General features: G+C 29.4%; 1 protein-coding gene across 2 annotated transcripts in view; it reads left to right on the top strand.

Moving 5' to 3' along the window:
• Positions 1 to 4,221: 4,221 nt before the first annotated feature.
• LOC106692901 (uncharacterized) overlaps positions 4,222 to 11,841 on the top strand; it is a gene marked incomplete in the record, with an annotated part of 226,376 nt that continues 218,756 nt past the window's right edge. For both annotated transcript variants that reach the window (XM_067048739.1, XM_067048738.1), the window contains 1 exon segment: positions 4,222 to 4,355.

Below are 11,841 nucleotides of genomic sequence, written 5' to 3'. Positions count from 1 at the left end.
TGAATACGAGAGGAATTCGAAGGTTTAGTGGAGCCCCAAAGCTCAACTCCATATGTCCAGATTGGCCTTATTACAGTCATGTAGATCAGTCTTTTAGTCCAAGGTAGCGGATCTGTTCGGCAGGGGTAAGAGTAACATCGTTAAATGAAACTGTAGGGCAGTCAGTAGGGTTACGACGAAGGGTAAAGGTGATTTGATGGGATTTGTTGGAATTTATCTTAATCCTGCAATTACAACGCCAATCTTCGAGGGCTGTGATATGGGATTGGAGATTTTGGAATACGATTAATGGGTTATTATTAACAGCGAGCACACATGTGTCATCGGCATACGTTGTGAGGATAGTGTTAGGATTGGTTGGAATGTCAGCTGTATAGACGGTGTAGAGGATGGGACCAAGGATACTACCTTGAGGAACACCAACGGACTGACAATAGAGGGATGAATAGGAACCATTGTGGCTTACTTGGAAAATTATTATTATTAAAAAAAAAATATCACTTAATCTCTAGACAACATTTCGTGACCATCACCACATTTTCAGGCATACTGCAACAGACAAATTTAAACATTGCAAACACCAAAACCATAATTCGAAATTAAATACTAATAAATAGATACCTTACTTATTTTTTATTTAAGTATAATTTTATATATGATATAACAACCATTCTCTATTTTCGTCCACATTTAAAATAACATACAATTTTTGTTAACCTTCTTAAAATACACTTAACTTGCGTAAATAAGTGTAATTTTCTTAAATTTTCTTTTTATTCATTTTCTTAAACTTCATCGTTACATTCTTTCTAAAGTTAGCATGATAATGTTGATAACTGGTAAATTACCTCCATGTTTATTATATTCACTACATCTATTTGTTAAAAGATGAAATTTATATTTAGTTTTATGGTTAGACCTAAAATTACTATTATGTGACGTAATTTTTATTATATCTAGACGGTTTGCAATTTATTTGTCTATGCAATGAGCTCTTGAATTATTTTTATCTGTTTCTAGGTTCATAATTGAAAATAACGATCTAAAATCATTATTATGTTTCATAAAGATTTTCCAAGTCGTCATAGAAATCGATAGTACTTTGTTTTTATCAACTTCTATGATTATAAATTTATTTGTAATTGGCATATATATATTTTTTTTTATACCAGATCGGCCTGGTGGGCCTTACATGTTTGATATAACCGTTATATTATACATTTTTTTTTAACAGTTGATTATGTGGGGGGGGGTATAGTCTCGTACAAAATACATCCCTAACTATATACAATGTTATTATTAAAAGAAGAAAACATAATACAATAAATAGATAAGAATAATGTTTCTTAATAAAAGAGGAAAGTAAAATTAATAACGAAAAATAATGATATTGGTACACTTAAATAAAACAAACAATTGCTCTCTAATACTAAAAAGAAACAAGTTAATTTGAAAAAGGGACTAGAGAAGAAACTGTTAAAAAAAAAATAAAATGATGTAATAATAAATGTAATAATAATAATGTAATAAAAGCAATAATAATGTAAATAAAAAATAAAATAAAAATAAATAAATAATGAATAAATAAAATGTGTAATAATAATAAATAAAATAGAGGTAGTGTGACTATGAATTAATTTTAAATTTAATGAAATTTATAACAGAATGTCCTGCAGCAGTCTGGGCTTCAGTCTTCGGGTTGAGGTTGGGTTTCCCAGGTTGTAGGTCACTGCTCCTTTAACTGTCGGCAACTGGGAGTGGAACTTCATGAACCGTTTTTTGATGTAATTCTCTATTGACTCCATATGTAATTCGCGATGCAATTGGCTATTTCTTATGAACCAAGGAGCATTTAACTGCGATTCTTAGGACTTTATTTTGAAAAGATTGTAGTTTTTTCCTTTTCGTGAAGGATGCCGCTCCCCAGACTTCACAGCCGTACATCAGCAGTGGCCTGAGAATTGTTTTAAATATAAGAACAGTTGTTTCTGGTTTTAGTTTGGAATTTCTGTTTAGGATAGGATATAGCATTGCTAATCTTGCATAAGTTTGAACTTATATAATAAATATTCTAAAAATGTAAAAATTGAAACTCGGTATGAGGATGCACTGAAGGTCAAAGCAGTTAGATTGCACTCAGATACCATTTGATTTCCGTGACTGACGTCCTGTGATGTAATGTTAAATATGAACAATTTTTGAATTTTGCTGAATCAGTAAATATAGCACGTATTAACTTCAGGTCCTGGACAAATCAGTTATTTTTAAATCCCTTTTATAACTAATTTTTTTAATTTTATTTATTGATATCTACAACTATGCATAAAATACATCAAATAAATTTGAAGTAACCAAAAAGGTATGGTACAGGATGTAGAGAAACTACCCATTGGAAGTACTCTTAAAATATTTTTACGATATAAGGTCTCGAGGCCATCTTTTGTTCAGACGCATCGAGGATTGTCCGGAATGAAAGAGGAAACAAAGTTAGAAACTAATGGGTTCGAGTGGTTAAGGAGTTTATAATGGAAGGATTGATATCTGGTTAGGGCTAGATCGGTTACATAAGGAACATTAAGGTCTTTGTGGATGATTTTATTTGTGACAATATTTATTACACAAAAATGTGGAGAATCTAGTCACTGATAGGACTCCAAAAACATTTTGAGAGGAGAAGATCTCGAGGCCATCTTCTTTTCAGACATCTAGGAGGATTATTAGGTAATGTAGGAGAAGCCAGATTAGAAACGAGTTTGTGGAAAGTTTATTTTGGAAGGATTGGTATCTGGTTTTGGCCAGATCGGCAACATATAGGACATTGAGGTCCTGATGGATGATTTGATTTGTGACAAAGTAAGGAGCATTAAGGATTTTGGACTGTAAGGATTGGATTTGGGTGGAATTAGATGGTTTAGTGGAACCCATAGCTCAACTCCTTATGTCCAAATAGGCCTTATAATAGTCATGTAGATCAGTCTTTTGTAGTGGATTGGAAGTTTAGACAGTTTATCTAGTCAATGTTGTAATACTCGGAATCGACGAGCAGTTTCTTGTCTTTTCAGTCTTGTATGAGGATTCCATGTCCGTCGTTTGTCCAGATGTTGTTCTAAGTAACGGATCTGTTCAACGGGAATTAGTGGGGTATTATAAAAGGATACTGTGGGGCAAGACGAAGCGTAAATGTGATTTAGTGGGATTTACTAGAATTTATTTTAATCCTCTAGTTTTGGCAAAATTCTTCAAGGGTGGTGATGTGGGATTGGAGGGTTTGGGATAAAATGGAAGGATCATTATACACTGACAATAGACATGTGTCATCGGCATAAGTGGATAGGAATAGTGTTTGGAAGGGTTGGGATGTCAGTTGGAAAAACTGTATAAAGGATAGAACCAAGGATGCTACCCTGAGGTACACCAGCAGACTGAGGGAATAGGGATGAATAAGCGCTGTTGTAATTCACTTGAAATAACCTGTCGGAAGAGATAAGAACGGAAAATATAAAAGATAAAATATTAAATTATAAATTAATAAATGTTAATGTAAGGGAAAAATATGAGATAAGTATAAAAAAGACATATAAAAGATATGGGAGGAAATTTTACTTCTGAAATGCAGAACATAGAGTAAAAGGAGAATTATGGAGGTTTAATTAGGCGAATGATATCTATAGGTCACGGAGATGCAGGATTCACTAACTTTCATCAAATTTACTTTTTATATCATTTTAACTATTTTCTTACTTTGATGCATTATCTTACACGTTTGTATAATTTTTAGCCCTGATGAAGCTCTGCAATGTGGGGCGAAACGTTAACTCATAATAAATCGTTTAATTATTATTAACGTTGTTTTAACTGCACTCGGACTATCTACCTTTTATAAAATTAGGATTGTTTGGATGTATTTTTCATGATTCGAGGTTTGGCGTAATACGGAACTATGAAGCAATAGATGAAATTGCTCGAAAATACGGTATCTAGTGATAACTATTCTTATAGATTATAATAATAAATTAAACTATTACAAACGTTTGAAATTATCAAGTTAACTTCTTGACCATTGCCTATTGGACCTGTCAATTAAACGCGTCACTTAGAGTTCACTCTTTGATCTTTGCCTAATCCGCGATCGAAGGTCTTCTCCATTGACAACACTAGGCATTGAAGTCTCCCGAAGAAGTCGAAGACTGCCGAAGAAGTCCGACCTCGACCGAAGTGGGGGCAACATTAGCCCACATCGTTCAGTCTCAACTGCGCACTCAGTTCCGTAGTGTCTTAACTCAGCCTCCGGATCTTCTGGACCGACCCAGCACTCGCCGAACAGAACATCTCGAGAGGATGGATACTAACTGCAGGTGAGTTCAGTTCATGTACTTTCCTCTCCTTCTTACTGTTGTCGGATTAGGTTACTCAGATGAGTATTATGAATCATATTTACGACTTATGTCTTATTGATTGCATCTTACGTACATAATTGATAAATTATATTTATTATTTTGGTTGTAACATAAATAAATTGCTATATCAATTATAATATTTCAAGAAAAAATGTATCATCAGCTTCCAAGTGAAACACATGAAGTCCAGATTTTCGAATTTTATGATATTTAGGTTTTCCAGTCAAAGATATTAAACATATTTTAACTTAAATCTTAATCAAAATTTATTAACGTCATAAACACCTACTTATAAGAAGTAAAATTACTGTTATATAGCATTAAAAAAAATTTATCATCAATTATCCTTACTTCAATTTTCGACTTATTTCACTTCTAAACCTAAACCTTCTAATATACTCTACTATTAATTTTTTACAATTATTTAATATATTTGACGTTTCGATCTAAAATTTACTCATTCTCAAAACTGCAATAATATTTAATTTCCAAAAAAAAAAAAAAACTACCAAAAATATAAAATAGTTTTAAACAGCAACATATATACAACACAATAAAAATTTTAACTTAACTTAACACTCTACAATACATTGTTAATCTTCGGTTTTGAAAATGATAATTTAAGCTCTGGACGTCAAATATACTCAAGAATTGTATAAGTTAAAAATATTTTAATTTATATAGCATTATAACGCTTTGAAAAATATTTAATATAAATTTATTTTTGAGAAAATTATAGTAATTCAAATGATAAAAAAAATTATAGAATACAGAAAGACAAAAAATAAAAATAAATATCAAACCAATTCTGTATAATACCCTACATTGTTTAACAATACTTTATTTCTCTCTATTTGATATAAAAGTTTTTAGCGATCACATTATATTTTATTTTACACATAAGTGATTTTAAAGAAAGTACTAATTCAAATTCGGGGATAAAAATGTGAATTTTTTTTTCCTGCTTACACTATATAGAAAAAAAATAATACAATCTGAACTACAGAATATGTGTAAATTACAGTTATATAATTTGAGCAACAATAATATGAGCAGTTGTATAATTTAAAAAATGGGGGCAGAGCAGAGACGGGCAAAAATTAGCTATTTTTGAAACTACTAGCTAAAGTTTCCATGGATACGACCCTCATTCATGAATGAATCATTGATAAATAAATATCGTTTTTAGCTAGTAGTTTCATAGTTACCCAACTCTGAGGCAGAGGGCATCCTCGCTAGTTAAAAGAAAGAATACAAATCGTGACTCGTTAATTAAAAACTTCCTAGGGTAAAAAATTAGCTATTGAAAACTCTAATTATTATGATAGGATAAAGTTCTTTACCTGTGATACTTCCATATTAAAAAAATTCATCAATACGAAATAGTACTTTAAAAAAAAATTAATATATACACCGTTTTAAAGAGATCTCAACTACCAGTCTTGTAGGACACCTCTCTGTGTTGTTTTTAGATTTATTTAGAATGAATTTAAATCATAGTTACATGATATCAAAGGTTGAGAATGGAAAACATTTTTAGACAAATTGGGTTTTTGTTTTTTGCATGAATAATAATGACAATAACGGAGATTATTGCTAGAAGAAGCTACGTCTATTATAGAAAAAAGAATCAGATGAAACATTGTTTAAAAAATTAATTTGAGGAAAACTATATTTCAGGAATCATTACGTATCATTAACTGTTTCAAAATGTTAAAAAAAATTTAATTTTTCATATATGTATATATAGTTGACCGTAAAAATTGATATCTAAGAAGATGGTCAGGGTTGCGGTCAAAAGTGAAACAAAAATAGTTTACAACTATTTATTTTCCGACGTTTCGCCCCACTTTGCAGGGCTTCATCAGGGCTAAAAAGATATAAAATGATACAATGATAAGAATAAAAATACAAAGCTAAGATACAATGATAAGAATAAAAATACAAAGCTAAGATACAATGATAAGAATAAAAATACAAAGATAAGATACAAGGATAAGAATAAAAATACAAAGATAAGATACAATGATAAGAATAAAAATACAAAGATAAGATACAATGATAAGAATAAAAATACAAAGATAAGATACAATGATAAGAATAAAAATACAATGATAAGAATAATAATACAAAGATAAGATACAATGATAAGAATAAAAATACAAAGATAAGAATCTATGATAAGAATAAAATACAATGATAAGAATAAAAACAAGTAACAATGGCAAGAGTAAAAATTTCATAATAAAAATACGTAAAATGCATCTCCTGTACTTTTTTAAGCTTTACATTTTACGTATTTTTATTAAGAAATTTTTACTCTTGCCATTGTTACTTGTTTTTATTCTTATCATTGTATCTTATCTTTGTATTTTTATTCTTATCATTGTATCTTATCTTTGTATTTTTATTCTTATCATTGTATCTTATCTTTGTATTTTTATTCTTCATTGTATCATTTTGTATCTTTTTAGCCCTGATGAAGCCCTGCAAAGTGGGGCGAAACGTTGGAAAATAAATAGTTTCACTTTTGACCACAACCCTGAACCATCTTCTTATATATAAATTTAATTTTTAATTCAGAGCTCATTATCTTTACAACACTAAAAAATCTAATAGAGCCTCATTTAAAGTAGAATATATTTGCTAAAATATGAGCCCTAAAAGAGCTATTTAGGTTCAATAGTTCCCGAGATATAGCTTTTTAAAAAGCAACACTTCATAAAAAAAAAAAAAAAAAAAATGCACTGAAAAATCAGTAGTTCGTGAATTAATTTTGAGAAAACTATGTCTCGAAAACTATTAGACGTACAGATGTCTATTAGCACTCAAATTAAAGCTAGTTTAATGTTATATTAGTAGTTTATAATGCTTATTTTCGTAGCAGTAGTAGTTTTTTTGATATTTGACAAAATTAATTCACAAAATGTTGTTTTCTATATGTTCAGAGTTTGATATATGAAAATCTATATCTAAGGAACAACTTGACGTAGAGATGTCTGCCAGCAGTTATATTAGAACTAATCGAATGCACGATAATAGTTGACTCGATGACATTGACTTTGTGGGAGTCGTAGTTTTCATGACAACTGCTAAAATAAATTGATTTCTAGTTGTTCTGACGAAAAATTCATATTCATATACAAATATCATGGAAAATTGTACTCCTACGAGTATAAACGTCATGAACTAACATATATAAAATTAAAATAGCTTTAATTTGGGTGCTAATAGACATTTGTACGTTTCATGGTTCCTCACATATAGATTTCATGAAATAAATTCACTAACTTCTATTTTTTCAGTATATTTTTAATGAAATTTTCTTTTCAAAAAAGTATATCTAGAAAACTATTGAACGTAAATATTTCTATTAGGGTTCATATTTGAGCAAATTTACTCTATTATAAATGATGTTTTATAAAATTTTCAGTGTTGTTAGTAGTTTTAAAGATAAAGAGCTCCGAATGAAAAATTAATTTGTTTTAACGTTTTGAAGCAGTTGCTGTTTTGTTTTCTCGCTAACTATGCATGGCAGACTCATCCATTTGTAATAGTAACTATACATAGTTTTTATTAAAGCAGTTAAAAATTTGGGTGAAATAACTTACTTTTTTCTCCTTTTGGGCTCTTGTACTATAAGAGACCAATATCTTATTGCGTGAGCTACTTCTCTCACTTAAATAAATGATTGTATGAAAGAAAACGAGATACTTGAAGCACAATACTTGACGAATCAAAGTAAAGAGAAGATATAAAAACATTTTTTATAATTAAATTGAATATTTCATTCCCAATTTTTCACAGTTTTAAAATGAATACTTCGTATTTACCAAATGTCAAAAATATTTCATAGTTGAAGCTAATGTGAGAAAAACATTCAATTCGAAGAGCTGAGACAAATATTACAGAACACAAATCCTTGTAATTAAAACCTTTGACAAAATTATGTAATAAAAGCAAAAAAAAAAAATTAGATGCCGTTTTACATATTATATATGTTACTATATGCAGTAAAATGTTATATTATATTATTTTTTCATATTTTATTATTATTTTAAATAAAATTCACTCCATACTTATTAGGAATTCATTAGTCCATTATTGTTAATTTATTAATTATTATTCACTTTATGAATTCTTTGAATTATTTTTTTTATTTTCATTTTAGTATATTGTATTTAGTTGTATGTTGTGAATTGAATTATTAGTTTTATCGCTAGAAATTAATTCATATTTTCTTGCAAGTACTTTGTAGTTTATGTTTATTATTTTTGTATCTTATTTAGGTAATGTTAATTGTAAACCAGATTAATTTTTTCATCTGGTTAGACCATATAGGATGTACTTTTCTAAATAAACAAATAAAGTTTTTTTCAGGAAAAGAAATAGGTAGTGTGGGTCATGTCATCATAATCACTACATAAAAACTAAATAATTTCTCATTTTTCTTTTATCTGCATATCAAATCCCTATCTATAAGGAATAAACATGTTTTATAGAGAAAGTATATTTGAATATTCATGGGAAATCCTTAGTAAAGTAATAATTTCCCCACAGTGTTTACTTCGGGAAGTTGGCTGCGATTCCCTGAGCAGTAGAGGATGATTCATCGCGTTGTGCAACAGGTTTAGATCACTACCTCACCTGCGGTTGGCAACTCGATCGTTATGAAATCGAGGGATTATAAATCGATCCTTAATTCACATAGTTCGATTTTTAAAATTTATTTATTGCTATTCACAACTGTATTTACATAAAAACACATCAAGTAAATTTGATATAATATGGAGTGATACAGGCATGTAGAGAAATTACAATTTGGTAGCATTCTAATCATATTTCTACACTAGACGTACTCGAGGCCATTTTCTTTTCAGGCATCTCGGATGATTGTCAGGAATATAAGAAAAAGTAACAAACTAGAGGGTTTCGGTGGTTAGGGCTAGATCGGTTACATATAGAACATAAAGTTCTTTATGGATGATTTATTTGTGATAAAGTAAGGAGCATTGAGGATTTTACGAAGGATTTAGGATTGTAAGGATTGGATTCGAGAGGAATGCGATGGCTTAGTGGAACCTCAAAGCTCAACTCCGTGTGTCCAGATAGGCCTTATAATAGTCATGTAGATCAGTCTTTTGTAATGAGTTGGAAGTTTAGACCGTTTGTCTAGTAAGTGCTGTAATAGTCGAAATCGACGTGCAGTTTCCTGTCTTTTCAGTCTGGTGTGAGGATTCCAGGTTAGTTATTTGTCCAGATGTAGGCCAAGGTGGCGGATCTGTTCTACAGGGGTAAGAGGTGGCGGATCTGTTCTACAGGGGTAAGAGTAACATTATTGAAGTATACTGTAGGGCAGTCAGGAGGTTTACGACGAAGGAGATTTGTTGGGATTCATATTGATCCTCTAATTACGACATAACTTTTAACAACAACTTTTAATAAGATAGAATTAGTGTCATGGATAATTAAGGGTAAATTACATTTTTAAAAAACAGCTGGTTTTAGGTTTTACTCAATGTGTCAACAATTAGTATTGGACGTGTTGGGTTGGTGAGTATATGGCGAAGATCGTCAAATATTCATATCGCCCCTCCATAGGAAAAGTGATAACTAAGAAAAATAAATAGTTGGTGATGTAGTATGCAACAGGGAAAGTGTTTGTAAGAAAGTTTTCCTTTTTCGTTTTAGATGATATGCAATGATTTAATCCACGATCCACAGTCCTTCTCTCTTTTCCTGAAAAAAATTAATTATTTATTAAGAGAATTACTTCCAATATGGTCCAACAAACTCATTGACAACATGGTGCCAAAATAACATACAGAAATTATAAAAATAAATGAAATTTTAATTAGTCATTTCCTCTTTTGGGAGAATTTTCCAGCAGCGCTGTGGATGCTGCTACGATATGAATTAATTTCTGGTGATAAAACATCGACAATAATCGAATTAAGAAAATACAACTAAATACAAATGCTTAAATGAAAATAGAGTAAATTAAAAAATTGAAAGAACTTTTGAAGTGAATAATAATGATATGAATTTATTATGAATAAATTATTAATAATAAGATAATGAATTCGTAATCAGCGTGGAGTGAATTTGATTAAAAATAAATATAAAAATATAATATAAATATAAAAAAAAAATAAACATAATGTTATACTCTATATAATAATATGTACAATATATAACATAAGATCTAATATAAAGAATATTATGAAGAATGGATCATAAAACTAAAGAGTAGTTAATGGATACAATTGTAATGTATTTAATAATAAATTGCAAGGTTAATTAATATTATTTTGACTCACATATCTACAACAAGAAACATGTGTTTTAATGTTTATTCAGACACAGATTTACTTAAACTAATTGTAAATTTAAAAGAACAATCTTAACTAACAAAGGCCCTATCCTATCTTATTCTTATTATATATCTTCCATATCCTATCCCTAAATTTTAGGGTTTGTCGGTTTTTTGGAGAAAATTATGAAATTCGAAAACCGGTTTTTTAGTAGAAAATATCGGTTTTCAATGTATGAATAACACTTCGGTTGCAAGTCAGAGGGTATTTTCTATTTCGGGGAATTTTGTGAATAAACTAAGGACACGGTTAAATAGCAAATCGATAGACGTCCTCTGTTTTCTGAAATCATATTTCATTAAACAAAAAAATAAATAGAATATTTAAATTTGTATTAAAATTGCCCGGAATAGAAAATACTCGGTCCTTTGCTTAATTGTCTTTAAAACTAAAATTGATTTTAATAAGTGTGTATGCATAAACTTTATTTACGCTGGTCTTTCGGCTTTGATTATAATTTACATTATATAATACACAGTTATATATTTTCTAATTGTTTTTAATAAGCATCCATCTGTATCTAATAACATTGTTTTTTTAAAAAAAATAATATGGTTATTATGAAAATATATTGTTTTTATTTATTCGAACCCTTTGCTGAATAACTCGTCTCAATATTATAAAAATATTTACATCCTTATTTGTGAAAATTATGCATAAACAATAATCCTGGTCAACTATTATTTCTTTGTTCTACTAAATTGCATAAAAAAATTTTCCTATCAATAAAATTGAACAGAAAATAATTTCAGTCAAAAACTGCTTTTAATCACTCTTCTGTTAAAATTTTTTGTTCAAATTACAGAATATTCGAGCATAAACATTTTTTATAAAAATTCGAAACCGGTTAAAACCGGTTTTCCGGAAAAATTACTATTCGAAAACCGATTTTTTAAAATGTCGGTTTTTGTATAAACCCTACTATATATATATATATCTATGTACTTATTACTAACTTATAATCTAACCTAAAACTAAAATACATACAATTGTTATCTATGTCCGAAGGTGAACAATAACGCGTACGTACTTGCACTCAGCTGGTCGTGGCAGAGAGAGAGAAAGATCAC

Source organism: Halyomorpha halys, unplaced genomic scaffold (genome assembly GCF_000696795.3).
Source record: "Halyomorpha halys isolate HHAL.00 unplaced genomic scaffold, Hhal_1.1 Scaffold76.1, whole genome shotgun sequence".
NCBI lineage: Eukaryota > Metazoa > Arthropoda > Insecta > Hemiptera > Pentatomidae > Halyomorpha > Halyomorpha halys.
Note: the sequence above shows the minus strand (reverse complement) of the source record. Positions and strands in the feature narration are given on the sequence as shown.